The sequence below is a fragment of the Lithobates pipiens genome, unplaced genomic scaffold (genome assembly GCF_037356315.1).
Source record: "Lithobates pipiens isolate NorthernLeopardFrog02 unplaced genomic scaffold, aLitPip1_a1.2 Scaffold_22, whole genome shotgun sequence".
Taxonomy (NCBI): domain Eukaryota; kingdom Metazoa; phylum Chordata; class Amphibia; order Anura; family Ranidae; genus Lithobates; species Lithobates pipiens.
This window is the reverse complement of record NW_027507784.1, coordinates 35,738,371-35,753,381: the sequence shown is the minus strand read 5'-3', so window position 1 is coordinate 35,753,381 and position 15,011 is coordinate 35,738,371. Positions and strand designations below refer to the sequence as shown.

At 46.8% G+C, this 15,011-nt stretch overlaps 1 protein-coding gene across 2 annotated transcripts in view; it reads right to left on the bottom strand.

Annotated features, from left to right (window-relative positions):
• Positions 1–810, bottom strand: part of LOC143923550 (uncharacterized) — a 30,824-nt gene extending 30,014 nt beyond the window's left edge. Inside the window, exon 1 of one of the 2 annotated variants that reach the window (XM_077447318.1) lies at positions 688–810. The gene's annotated coding sequence lies outside the window, so the exon portion shown is untranslated. The remainder of the gene's footprint in view (positions 1–687) is intronic. The other variant, XM_077447314.1, reaches the window with a different exon arrangement.
• Between the last annotated feature and the right edge of the window lie 14,201 nt (positions 811–15,011).

Genomic DNA, 15,011 nt, shown 5'->3' with positions numbered 1-15,011 from the left:
GGGCACACACCAGGGAAGTCAGGAGAGCACACACTGGGGAGATCAGGAGAGCACAGTATGGGGTCAAGAGGGCACACACCAGGGAAGTCAGGAGGGCACAGTGCGGAGTTAGGAGGGCACACAATGGGGAGGCCATGAGAGCACAGTACAGGGTCAGGAGGGCATACACCAGGGAGGCCAAAAGAGCATAGTACAGGGTATGGAGGGCATACACCAAGGAGGTCAGGAGGGCACAGTACAGGGTCAGGAGGGCACACAATGGGGAGGTCAGGAGGAGAGCACAGTACAGGGTCAGGAGGGCTCACAATGGGGAGGTCAGGAGAGCACAGTACAGGGTCAGGAGGGCACACACCAGGGATGCCAAGAGAGCATAGTACAGGGTCTGGGGGGCATACACCGGCTAGGTTAGGAGAGCACAGTACAGAGTCAGGAGGGCACTTACAAGGGAGGTCAGGAGGGCATACATCAGGGAGGTCAGGAGGGCACATACACTGGGGGGATCATGAGGGCACACAGCAGGGGGCAGTCACAATGCTTTAATGAGCACAATCCCTCACTGTTCCACATGAAAAGATGCAATGTCATTTGTCAGCTAACAGCTCCTCTATTCTAAGCTGCAGTAAGTCAGCAGATTCAGCATAGAGGTGTCTGTAAAGGAATTCACTATGTACTGCTAGCTGAGCTCACCTCCAGGAAGTTCACAGTCACTCGGCTCCCTCTGCTCAGCTTCTCACACCTCCCTCTTCCAGGCGAGCGTGGTCTGGGGGGTCAGGCACATCCCCTTCCCTCCCACTCAAGCAGCAGCCTGCAGGAGAGAGGCTGGAAAACTGCTGGGGAAGGTACAGGGGGCGGAGAGTGCAGTCCCCAGGGTGTGAGCAGTAATTCCTAATGCTGAGAAAGGCTGTGAGTTGTCCCAACTGTGGCTCTGAAACGTGCTCAGCCTCAGAGTCAGCAATATTTTCTTGGGGGGAGCAATTGCCCTGTTGCCCCCCTAGTTCCGCCCCTGGGCGGAGCAGGAAGAGATCATCACAGTGCACCCCCAGAGCACTGTTTCCTGCCCAGTACAGCTCTCCCTGGGGCAGGCTTGCAGGGAAGGTTTACTGAAAGAAAAGTGACATTCTGGAACAGGTTAGGAAATACTGGGCCTACATACCGGTAGATGTATTCAACATACACAATATATCTTATTAAAATCATTCTTTTTTTAATAAGATATAATGTTTATGTTAAATACAACTATGTAGCACCTCAGAAGTCCCAGTAATTCACAACCAACAAAAAAATCCGAGCATTAAAGTGGAGGGCCACCCTAAAAAAAAAAAAAAATAATAAAATAAAAAAAGCATTAATATTCTTAAAAAAAACGAAAAAAAAAAACATTTGAAAAAAAAAATTTTTTTTACCTTGTCAGAAATCCCTGTTGCTGGGCAGTCTTCCTAATCTGCCTTCTTCCTGCTCCTCGTGATCTTCGTATTCTCCCCTCCTCCGCGTTGTCTTCTGGGTAATGGGGCGCGCTGTGTTCTGGGAACTGTGTGTTCCCTAAGGCCGCGTACACACGGGCGGACTGTATGGCCTACTTAGTCCGTCGAAACACATTTCAGCGGACAGTCCGCTCGTGTGTGGGCTTTAGCGGACTTTTTCAGCGTGCAGTCTGGCGTACTAAGTATTTCGGATTTTTCGAAATACTGTCCATCATACTTTGGTTTCAGCGGACAATCCGCTCGTCAGTAGGCTAGTTCGACGGACTAAGAATGGCGCATGCTCAGAAAGGATTTACACGGCGAAAGGTTGCATTGCTGTGTATTGGACTTCCTATTTTTAGTCCCGTCGTACGTGCTGTACACGTCATCGCGCAAGCTTTCGACGGACTGTTTGTGCATCCGTGTGTGGTCAAGTCCGTTCATTCGAAAGTAGGACGAACTGTCCGTCGGATTGTATGACGGACTAAGTAGGCCATACAGTCCGCCCGTGTGTACGCGGCTTCACACAGCGCGTCCCATTCACAGAGCACAGCGTGACTCGCGCATGCGCAGTAGGAAACGGGCAGTGAAGCCGCAAGGCTCCACTGCCTGTTTCCCTTAGTGAGGATGGCAGCGCTGGGACCCGAGAGCCGATGGACATGTCAGCCTCGGCGGCCGACATCGCGGGCGCCCTGGAAAGGTAAGTCTCCTTATTAAAAGTCAGCAGCTACTTTTGTTTCAGCTGCTGACTTTAACATTTTTTTTTTTAGGGCTGAAACACCGATTTAACATCAAGGAATGGAATTCCATAATACATCCCAACTTCAGGAAAGTAAAAAGGTCCATCCAATGATGGGGGCGCTGGGATAAGTATAGATTTAGGGGGGCTGAATACAATTTTTTTTAAAACCATTTATCATTTTCCTTCCACTTTACAATTATGTGCCACTTTGTGTTGTGTATGTATGTATTGGGGGGTGTAATGTATCTGGGTGTATGGGGGGGGTGTAATGTATCTGGGTGTATTGGGGGGTGTAATGTATCTGGGTGTATTGGGGGGTGTAATGTATCTGTGTGTATTGGGGGATGTAATGTATCTGGGTGTATTGGGGGGTGTAATGTATCTGGGTGTATGGGGGGGGGTTAATGTATCTGGGTGTATGGGGGGGTTAATGTATCTGGGTGTATGGGGGTGTAATGTATGGGGGGTGTAATGTATCTGGGTGTATGGGGGGTGTAATGTATCTGGGTGTATGGGGGGTGTAATGTATCTGGGTGTAGGGGGGTTAATGTATCTGGGTGTATGGGGGGGTTAATGTATCTGGGTGTATGGGGGGGCTGTAATGTACCTGTGTGTTTGGGGGGGTGTAATGTATCTGGGTGTATGGGGGGTGTAATGTATGGGGGGGTGTAATGTATGTGGGTGTATGGGGGGTGTAATGTATGTGGGTGTATGGGGGGGGTGTAATGTATCTGGGTGTATTGGGTGGTGTAATGTATCTGGGTGTATGGGGGGATGTAATGTATCTGGGTGTATGGGGTGTAATGTATCTGGGTGTATGGGGGTGGTGTAATGTATGGGGGGATGTAATGTATCTGGGTGTATGGGGGGGTGTAATGTATGTGGGTGTATGGGGGGTGTAATGTATGTGGGTGTATGGGGGGGTGTAATGTATCTGGGTGTATTGGGTGGTGTAATGTATCTGGGTGTATGGGGGGATGTAATGTATCTGGGTGTATGGGGGGATGTAATGTATCTGGGTTTAGCTAGCTGGGGGTTAAAACTGCTCCTCTAGTGGCCGAATAGCGCCGCTAAAACGCAACGCTAAATATAGCGCCGCTTTACCACCAGCGCCCGCAACGCCCCAGTGTGAAAGCTTTCCCTGCTTTTGGTTATCTTGGCTAAGGATGAGCTCAGGCGTGTTCGCATGCTCCACGTGCAGAGCCCGCCAGGAAGTTGGCGCAGCGCTGTGCTAATCACAGGCAGTGAGACATTGCCCCAATGTGCGGCTGCAGAGATTGGGAAATGTCTCACTGCCTGTGATTAGCGCAGCACTGCGCCGACTTCCTGGCAGGCTCAGCACGTGGACCATGTGAACACGCCTGAGCTCATCCCCAATCTTGGCTTTACATTGAGTGCAGTTTACATGCCACAGATTGTACATTTGTATTGGTTGCAGTCTCCAATGTTTTGAGGAAGAAAAAAGCCAAAAAAAAAAAAGCAAAATACTTTTTTGATTATTAATTCTGCAACTCCAGTTTACATTTAGAAAAATATTCAAGAACTTTTTATGCACAAAAATATGTAGTATGTGAATGTTTGTGGGTGAATGCTCAATTTCTATGCAGTTGACGCACGACCCCTGGAAATATGACTACTTCCTGGTTCATTGTTAGGCTTTCGTCCAATCAGATTTTTCCAGGAAGTAGATTTTTTGTTATATGCAGTGTGAGTGTGACATGCATCTCTACAAGGGGGGGCGGCGGTGATTTTACTACCGTATGTTTAGCTGTGTGTACATGCAAATTTTGTTGTGGGTGGGTGGGTGCATTATATAAATACACATTTTTCTGTACATACATAAACTCAACATATCTGTCTCTCTCTCCTTATTGATAAATGTCATTTTTTTTTTAGAAGGTTTACTCTAGGCACATCCGAACTGGCCACCATGTATATATGTTTCTACTTTGACATTATACCCTGTTTCTCTGAAAATAAGACCTAGCGTGATTGTCGGTGATGGCTGCAATATAAGCCCTACCCCCCTCCCCCCAATAAGCCCTAGTTAAAGTCCTTGTAGGTCTTATTTTCAGGGTCTGGCTTATTTGAGGGGGTAGGGCTTATATTGCAGCCATCACCGACAATCATGTTAGGTCGTATTTTTGTGAAAACAGGGTATACTGTTATGGCAGCACCTACCCGCTATCACCCTGGCATATTTTTAAACAGTGGCCGATCCTGTTTCACATAAAAATGGTCCCAGCGGTGTATTCACCACAGGATCACTTTTATAAGCAGCAGGAGAGATGCCACCCCTCCCACCTTTTCCCGGTCATTTTTCTCACTTACCAGAGAGATCAGCAGCGGCAGAAACAATCTGTTTTGGTGCAGTGATGGGCAGGAAGTCAAGTGAGGTCAAGATGGCCCCCATTCAACTCTATGTCCTTGGAGGACTGGAGCAACGGCTGCCTGCCAGCCTTAAAGGGCCCATTTGTTTTTGTGAATCATTTTTTTATTTTTCTTGCTTTTAAAGCGGAGGTCCACCCTAAAGTGGACCTTCCGCTCATCGGAACCCTCCCCCCCTCCGGTGCCACAATCGGCACCTTTCAGGGGGGAGGGGGGTGCAGTTACCTGGATAATCCAGGTAACTGCACCCACTTCCGGGATAGCTCTCTGCGGAAAGGGGCGTAACTTACGCCCCTTTCCGCAAGTGCCCCAATGCCTGCTGGGAAACACACAGATCCCAGAGGCAGCGGGGAGCGTCCTTATTGCGCAGCGCGATTCGCGCATGCGCAGTAGGGAACCGGGAAATGAAGCCGAAAGGCTCCATTTCCTGATTCCCATACCCAAGATGGCGGCGGCAGGACCCGACAGACGACCTAGAGATCGGCTTTGGGTGCCGACATCGCGGGCGCGCTGGACAGGTAAGTGTCACTATTTTAAAAGTCAGCAGCTGCAGTATTTGTAGCTGCTGGCTTTTAAAAAAAAACAAAAAACGCGGAGTCCCGGTGGACTCCCGCTTTAAGTGTAAATGTGAGATCTGAGGTCTTTTTGATGTTAAAGAGGCCCTGTCCTGCTTAATTCTATTACAAGGGATTTTTACTTTTTCACTTAACCACTTAAGGACCGCCTCACGCCGATATACATCGTCAGAATGGCATGGCAACGCTCAAGCATGTACCTGTACGTTGCTTTTTAAGTGCCCAGCCGTGGGTTGGGAGCAAGCTGCAGGCGGCCGTGGCCACGGGACCAGTGGATCCGATCCCCGCTGGTGTCCCGCGATCGGGTCACAGAGCTGAAGAACGAGGAGAGGTCTGTGTAAACAAACCTCTCCCCGTGCTTCCTACTGAGCCTGTCACTGATCGTCTCTTCCCTGATATACGGAAGGACGATCAGTGATGGCACATGCCAGGCCACGCCCCCCTACAATTAAAAAAAACACATAACGTCACACATAACCCCTACACTGCCCCCCTAGTGGTTAACTCCTTCACTGCCAGTGTCATTTACACAGGAATCAGTGCATTTAAATAGCACTGATTGCTGTATAAATGACAATGGTCCCAAAAATGTGTCAAAAATGTCCGATGTGTCCGCCATAATGTCGCAGTCACAATAAAAATCGCTGATCAGTGCCATTACTATAAAACAATATTAATAAAAATGCTATAAAACTATCCCCTATTTTGTAAACGCTATAACTTTTGCGCAAACCAATGAATAATCACTAATTGCAATTTTTTTTTTAAACAAAAATATGTAGAAGAATGTGTATCCGCCTAAACTGAGGAAAACATTTTTTTTTATATATTTTTTGGGGATATTTATTATAGCAAAAAGTAAAAAATATTGTATTTTTTTTCCACATTTTTGCTCTATTTTTGTATATAGCGCAAAAAATAAAAACCGCAGAGGTAATCAAATACCACCAAAAGAAAGCTCTATTTGTGGGGAAAAAAGGACGCCAATTTTGTTTGGGTGCAACGTCGCGTGACCGCGCAATTGTCAGTTAAAGCGACGGAGTGCCGAATCGCAAAAAGGGGCTTGGTCCTTTGGCTGCAAATTGGTCCTGGGCTTAAGTGTTTAAAGCGGAGTTCTGACAATAAAAAAATTACAATCAGCAGCTACAAATACTGCACATGCTTACTTTTAATATTAGGGCACTTACCTGTCCAGGGATCCAGAAATGTCTTCACTATGATGAGCTCAGGCGTGTTCGCACACTCCACGTGCAGAGCCCTCCAGGAAGTCGGCGCAGCGCTGCACTAATCACAGGCAGTGAGACGTTGCCCCGATGTGTGGCTGCAGAGATCTTGGCTATGGTAAACAAGCCGTGAAGCCTTTCAGCTTCAAAGCCAGTTCCCTACTGCACATGCACAGAGTGCACTTTGTGAATGGCCCGGTGGCAGGAGAAGGAAGAAGGGCGGAATGTTCCGACTGAGATTATCGCAAGTGGGAGCGGTAATCAATCAAATCAAGGTACCCGCTCCCCCCTTCCTTCCCGAGAGGTGGAAAATGTGGCATGGGGAGCGGAGCGGAGTGGAGCAGGGCTTCACCTTTTGAGTGGAGTCCTACTTCAACTTCATCTTTTCTGTCCATTTAACAGGCGTAGTACAGCTTGTGGCTCCAGCTAGGAGAAATCCATCTTCAGGTCCTCCACTTGGATGCATTTCTGTAAAGTGGATACGTTGTGGTACAAGGCAGGAACTGGCATCAAGGATCTGCATGAAGACCCTGGAATGCCAGCGGTGATGTGAAAGAACAACCTCACCATCCATGTCCTCTATGAAGCTGGTGGGGGTGCATAGTCATTTCTCTCTTCATCAAGAGTCTGTGACGGATATTGGAGTCCCCATACTTTCTAAGCATGTGCGTTCCCTGTCTTCTCAATTCTGCTTTAATTAATACATACAATTTAGTTTTACTAACCAGTGAGGCCAGGGCCGGATTAACATAGGGGCTATTGGAGCTGCAGCTCCAGGCCCCTTTCTCAAGATAGGCCCATTTGCCCAAAAAAAAAAAATCAAAAAAAAAAAAAAAAGATCGACTTTGAGGATTGTAGCTCGGCGATCAGGCGTCACAGTGACCCCTACATTTAGGGTAGGTAGCTAAAGACCCACTCCAGCACTGGTTAAAATATGGGGCTGCTATCATGTATGGTTCCGGAGATACGGGGCTCCTTGCACAGCCTGTCAGAAGCTACATACAAAGCGGCAGTATAAATACAAGCTGGAACACTCTGCAGCAGACTGAGAGGATGAACTCACAGTGCTTATAATAATTATTTGTATATTACTTATGATAATTAACCCCTTGCCACCCAGGCCCATTCTGAGACTTCTCTCCTACATGTAAAAATCATCATTTTTTTTTTATGCTAGAAAATTACTCAGAACCCTCAAGCATTATATATTGTTTTAGCAGAGACCCTATGGAATAAAATGGTGGTCTTTGCAACTTTTTATGTTACACAAAATCTGTGCAGCAATTTTTTTAACTTTTTTTTGGAAAGAAACTGTTTCATTCATAAAAAAAAAACCCACTAAAGTTAGCACGATTTTTTGTTGTGTACTAAGCGATGCTTTAAATTTTTTTACAGGTTACATGTTTAGAGTTACAGAGGAGGTCTAGTGCTAGAATTATTGCTCTCGCTCTAACGATCGTGGCGTATGTAACCTGTGTGTATCTGGCTCTGATACTAACCAGTGCCTACCCAGGGACTGACTAGTATCTCTCCCCAGCCTGTCCCCACACACCCACTTACCTGCTGACCTGTGAATGGGGCAATCACTCCCGCAGTGTTATTGTGTTCTGCCAGTCAATACAATGATTAGTGTTGCTAACTATAGCTGGGAGCACTGATTGTTTTGGGGAAAACCTGACAGGCTGGTTGTACTCAAGTCAGTTAATAGGTTGACTTGTGTAAAACCAGCTAGCCCATACATAGATTGACTATGGCTGGTCTCTGCTTAAATTATGTAATTTCAATCCATGTATGGCCCGCTTAACCACTACGCAGTCCCTAAACATCCTTCCACAAACCTTTAAATTTTTCCTTCCCAGATTACTTCATCCTCTTCTCCTATGCATAGTGCCCACTGTCATACTCTCCACACTTCTCTCCTATACATAGTGCCCATTGTCATACTCTCCACACTTCTCTCCTGTACATAATGCTGCTGTCATATCCTACACACTCCTCTCATGTACATAGTGCCCCGCTGTCATACACTCCTCTCCTATACATAGTGCCCCCCGTCATACCCTCCACATTCCTCTCCTGTACATACTACTCACTGTCATACCCTCCACACTCCTCTCCTATACATAGTGCCCACTGTCATACCTCCAACACTTCTCTCCTATACATAGTGCCCACTGTCATACCCTCCACACTCCTCTCCTGTACATACTACTCACTGTCATACCCTCCATACTCCTCTCCTATACATAGTGCCCACTGTCATACCTCCAACACTTCTCTCCTATACATAGTGCCCACTGTCATACCCCCCACTCCTCTCCTTTACATACTACTCACTGTCATACCCTCCATACTCCTCTCCTATACATAGTGCCCACTGTCATACCCTCCATACTCCTCTCCTATACATAGTGCCCACTGTCATACCCTCCACACTTCTCTCCTATACATAGTGCCCACTGTCATACCCTCCACACTTCTCTCCTATACATAGTGCCCACTGTCATACCCTCCATACTCCTCTCCTATACATAGTGCCCATCGTCATACCCTCCCTCCACACTCCTCTCCTGTAATTACTGCTTACTGTCCTACTCTCCACACTTCTCTCCTGTACATAGTGCCCACTGTCATACCCTCCACACTCCTGTACATATTGCTCACTGTCATACCCTCCACACTCTTCTCTTAAACATACTGCCCACTGTCATACCCTCTATAGTCCTCTGCTGTGCATACTGCCCACTGTCATACCCTTCACGCTTCTCTCCTGTACATAGTGCCTTCTGCCATACCCTCTGCACTCCTCTCATGTACATAGTGCCCACTGTTAGACCCTCCACATTCCTCTCCCTCACCTGCACATACTTCCCACTTTTATACCATCCATACTCCTCCCCTATGCCTCTTACCCACAAAAAATCTTCTTTAAAATTATACTGAATATCCTCAATGTTACCAGCTCTAGAATGGGCACTTTTTTCAGTTCAACTAAAGGAAATCTCACAGTCCTCATATTTGTTCTGCCCCATTATTAGTACTTATTTAATTTTGTAATTACTATTGTGATGTATATAGAGGAACACGGGGGATGTCAGCTACTCTAAATATAGCACTTGTAAAAAAGCGTCCCTGAAAATATTTTTTAAATGTTGACAACTATGGACTTAGGCACTGCCCAAGGGCCACAGGGACAGTAGGGGGTCCCATGAGAGGCTCCTGTGATATTAAAGCGGTAGTAAAGTTTTCTAACATTACTACTTTTTAGAGGCTCTGGGTTAGGTTAAGCCATAATGTACAAGTATGCCCAGCATATTAGCACATTAGGGTACACTTAAATTGTCAGACTGAGCCCTCCAGTGCTGTGCTGTGATCAATCCGGCGGGGCACTTCCATCTTCACCCGCTCTTCCTTCTGGGTTCTGTGCCTTCGGTCACTTGCCTTGGCCAGGCTGCGTTGATGTCATTCCCACACATGCTCATGTGCATCCTCTCTCTTCCATCCCCCCCCTTTCTCTCTCATCCTCCCTCCCTTACCCCTCACACCTCCTTCATCCCCTTTCTCTCTCTCTCTCTCTCTCTCTCTCTCTCTCTCTCTTTCTCTCTCTCTCTCTCATCCTTCCTCTCTTTAATTTAATTTGTTATAACAAAAATTTTTTATTTATTTATTGTTTATAAAAGGCCCCACCAAAATCCTCAGCACCAGGCCCATGATGTTCTTAATCTGGCCCTGAGTGAGGCGTGGTCACATCTTCATTATTTATTGAGGGCTGGAACATTGGTTAATCAGATTTCTTAACATTGTCGTAATGACAAAATTAATATTTACTGAGCTAAACTGTACCAAAGTAACACTGGCCATACGGTGTGGAACCTGGTCAGATTGGATGACGTTTAAATTTAGTCAGCAATCAGATTCCACAGTATATGGGGAAAGAAATGCTCAGACAAATGAGTGGATTTCAACCTCATCCAATTAGGTTGCACAGTGTATGGGGAAAGAATTGCTCAGACAAATTAGTGGATTTCAACCTCACCCAATCAGATTGCACAATGGGGAAAGAACTATCCAGAATGCACAATACACAGACATGTATTAAGAAGATGTTTTCATGGAAGTTTGTCTCCACCAATGATTATAGACTATCACCATAAAATGCACAATTATAAGTCCAGGAAACATCCGCACAGTTGTTGATTGGAGGAGGATCTCTAGAATGAATATTGAGTTGTTTCAAAAAAAGTGAATGAATGGAATAAAACTGAAAGCAACATTCTCCATGTGATAAGGAAAAGCTCATTAACATGATCAGCATTACAATGAGCAAGTGCCCGATGTGTGTTCTGTATTTAAGAATGTGTCTGCGCCAATGCGCACAACGACTCCGCGCATCCGGCGCAAGTCACCAGCTTGTTCCTGTCTGTTTAAGTATTCGTCATGCCGCAATAACTATTCCTGCGCACGCAAATGCGCCAACCTGTTCGTAAATCAGCCCTTATATTACATGTCTGCACTGTATGATATTTATTGTTCTTCCATTGTGCGTATATCATTTTGACATGTATACCTACCATATATATATTTTTCTTAGCAGACCGGTCCTCTGAAGAAGACCCATGGTATATGGGTTGAAACGCAACCAATCTTTCATACTGTCGACATTTTATTATTAATGTTGCTATGAAACTCCTGTCTGCAAGTCTATATTTGGTTTAGTTTCAATTTTCCTGCTGGAGCTCATTTTTTAACCATCATGTTATGCCCTTTGGTACTACTAATAAATAACTATTTTTTAATACAATATTGACTATTTTTTTCACCTTGCTGCCTAAAAACCCCACTTTGGGGGAACCTTTCTTCCTTGTGTTGTATTTTCGGGGTGAGCAGCATTCTTCCATCTCCCGTTGTGTCTTTTCTTTGCAGTATGATATGTATGTGATTTTTTATTTTTTTTAAATAAACAAAGCTTTACAATCACTTTAAAGCGGACCTCCACCCTCAAGTGGAAGTTCCGCTCATTGGAACCCTTCCCCCTCCGGGGCCACAATTGGCACGTTTCAGGGGGGAGGGGGGTGCAGATAATTCTGGGCAGAATAAAAAAAAAAAAAAAAAAAAAAACTTTCCCCTGTAAGGCAATTGCATAATGTGCTAGTACATAGCTCCCAACTGTCCCTGATTTTGAGGGACTGTCCCTGATTCGGAGCAATGTCCCTCTGTCCCTCATTCCTCCTCATTTATCCCTCATTTTGGTCTGATCTATACAGTGGCGTCACTAGGGCTGGTGTCACCTGGTGCGGAAAACATTGGTGTCACCCCCCCCTCCACCAACTATAGACCCCCCTCAGTACAGACCCCCTCCTACAGTATAGATCCCCCTCCACTAAGAACAGACCCCCCTTCATCAGTATAGACCCCCCTCCACTAAGTACAGACCCCCCTTCCTCAGTACAGACCACCCTCCATCAGTATAGATCCCCAACTAAGTACAGACCCCCTCCCTCAGACCACCTTCCGTAAGTATAGACCCCACACTAAGTACAGACCCCCCTTCCTCAGTACAGAACATCCTGCATTAGTATAGACCCCCCTTAGTACAGACCCCCCCACTAAGTACTGACCCCCTCTCTCAGTACAGACACCCCTTCAGTGTAGAATCCCCCCTCTTAGTGCAGACACTCCCCCTTTAGTGCAGACCCCCCCATCAGTATATCAGTATAGAATCGCCCTTAGTGCAGACCCCCACAGTATAGACACCCCCCTTAGTGCAGACCCCCCCATCAGTATAGACATCCTCCCTTAATACAGAACCCCCCATCAGTATATACACCACCCTTAGTGCAAACTCCCGCAGTATAGGCACCCCTCTCCCCTCCCATAGTGCCCCCCCCCCCCGCACATGTCCATCTACTTATAATAAAGTGTACAATACAGACCTCAGAACAGTGTAGCCGCAGACGTATACACACAGCGGTGTGTGTCCCTTGCGCTCCTCCTCCTCATTGGATGTAAACAGAGAGGAGGAAGCGCTGGAGGCTTTAGTCTGCTCCACTGACACAGAGCGAGGCGCAGATCATCAGGGCAGCGGGCGGTGTTAGCGGGGGCCGCAATCCACCGGTGTCACCCTGGAGTGGCCCGCACCCCCCGCCCCCACCTAGCAACTCTACTGGATCTATATAGATGTATATAAAAAGCACTTTTTATCCTTCAAAAAGTGTTTCCCGGCTCTAAACCTTCCATCCGATTTCTAAATTGCTGCATTTGTACATTTTAAAAGCCAATATAAAGGAATAGTAGTGGTAAAAATAAAAAAGCCCTTGTGGATTTAATTAACCTTTTTTTTGGTTAATTCTCCTTTCATGGGGTGTGGCAGGGGGTGTGTCATATGCCTACATACGTTTGCTAGTAGGCGTCCCTCATTCCCATCTCAGAATGTAGGGAGATGTGCTAGTATGCATCACATACTGGCACATTATGAAATACTCACCTTACAGCAAAGTACATCTTCCCCGATCTTCCTTCCAGGTTTGCAGGCTCCGGCTGTGTGAGTGGCTGGAGCCACAATGATGTCACTCCCGCACATGCACAGAGAATTTGAAAAGGGGCGAGGAGGCATTGTATTGCCGCCACACAACCTGCTTTAACCCCTTGAACTCCACTTGCTTGCAGAGTGCCGCCTTTCACTTGTATGGGTCACGATCAGTGGGTGCTACACCCGCTGAAAGCAACAGGGAGTACACATATTGCCGCTGCCTCTAATGCTAAAAGATGGTTGAGGGGCGGTAAAAGCATGCCTCAACGGATTTTACTGCACCTCAACTGCTACTGTGAACAATTAAATGTTTTAATATATTTTAAAAATGCAAAATTCTTTTTTTTTTTACATTGATATGACATGTTTTAATACATTTTAAAATGTTTGTTTACATTTATTTATAAAAGCGTGTGTGTATATACACATACGCAGGCACGCCTTTTTTGTTTGAGCTTTGGGGTGCACACCCTAATGCAATAGGCTGCGCACACCTATGCAGGGCTAGTGCAAGGATTTTTGACACCCTAGCCGAAACCTCATTTTGCCATCCACCCATTGGCTCCTCCCCTGACTCCACCCCCTTTGCCCTGCCCATGTATACCCCACCTTTTTAATGAAGCACCCATCAATTTCAGCCTCACCAGCGCCCATCAAATGCAGCCTCACCAGCGCCCATCAAATGCAGCCTCACCAGCACTCCCATTAAATGTAGCCTACCAGCGCCCATCAAATGCAGCCTCACCAGCACCCATCAAATTCAACCTCACCAGGGCTTATCAAATGCAGCCTCACCATCAAATGCAGCCTCACCAGCGCCCATCAAATGCAGCCTCACCAGCGCCCATCAAATTCAGCCTCACCAGCGCCCATCAAATTCAGCCTCACCAGCGCCCATCAAATTCAGCTTCACCATCAAATTCAGCCTTACCAGCGCCCATCAAATTCAGCTTCACCAGAGCCCATCAAACGCAGCCTCACCAGCGCCCATCAAACGCAGCCTCACCAGCGCCCATCAAACACAGCCTCACCAGCGCCCATCAAACGCAGCCTCACCTGCGCCAATCAAATGCAGCCTACCAATGAATGTTTGCTTCCATTCATTCAGGAGTTGGGACACAGACACAGCCCATGTATACCCCACCTTTTTAATGAAGCACCCATCAATTGCAGCCTCACCAGCGCCCATCAAATACAGCCTCACCAGCACTCCCATTAAATGTAGCCTACCAGCGCCCATCAAATGCAGCCTCACCAGCGCCCATCAAATTCAACCTCACCAGGGCTCATCAAATGCAGCCTCACCATCAAATGCAGCCTCACCAGCGCCCATCAAATTCAACCTCACCATCAAATTCAGCCTCACCAGCGCCCATCAAATTCAGCCTCACCAGCGCACATCAAATTCAACTTCACCAGCGCCCATCAAATGCAGCCTCACCAGCGCCCATCAAATTCAGCCTCACCAGCGCCCATCAAATTCAGCTTCACCATCAAATTCAGCCTTACCAGCGCCCATCAAATTCAGCTTCACCAGCGCCCATCAAATGCAGCCTCACCAGCGCCCATCAAACGCAGCCTCACCAGCGCCCATCAAACGCAGCCTCACCAGCGCCCATCAAACGCAGCCTCAACTGCGCCAATCAAATGCAGCCTACCAATGAATGTTTGCTTGCTTCCATTCATTCAGGAGTTGGGACACAGACACAGTCCTTTGCCGCCGCTGCTCCTCTGACACTATGTGCGAACGGAGCAGGGGCGGCCTGCTGATGCTGAGACTTAGTTGCTTGCTGTAGAGAGAAAAGAGTAGGAACACCAGTGGCTGGGTGCCCCTAGGTAACAGTTCGCCCGAGGCAGCTGCCTAGTTTGCCTAGTGGTAGCACCGGCCCTGCGCCTATGGTTATATATCAGTGTGCTGGCTAGACATGTGCAATTTATTTCATGAAAAATCGAAATTCAGGCAAAATTTTCGTTATTCGGAGATTCAATTTAGAAAAAAGCGCATTATTTTTTTAATTTTACTATAATAAATTTCCCCCAAAAATGTATAAAAAAAGAAAAAAATTTTCCCTCAGTTTAGGTCGATACGTATTG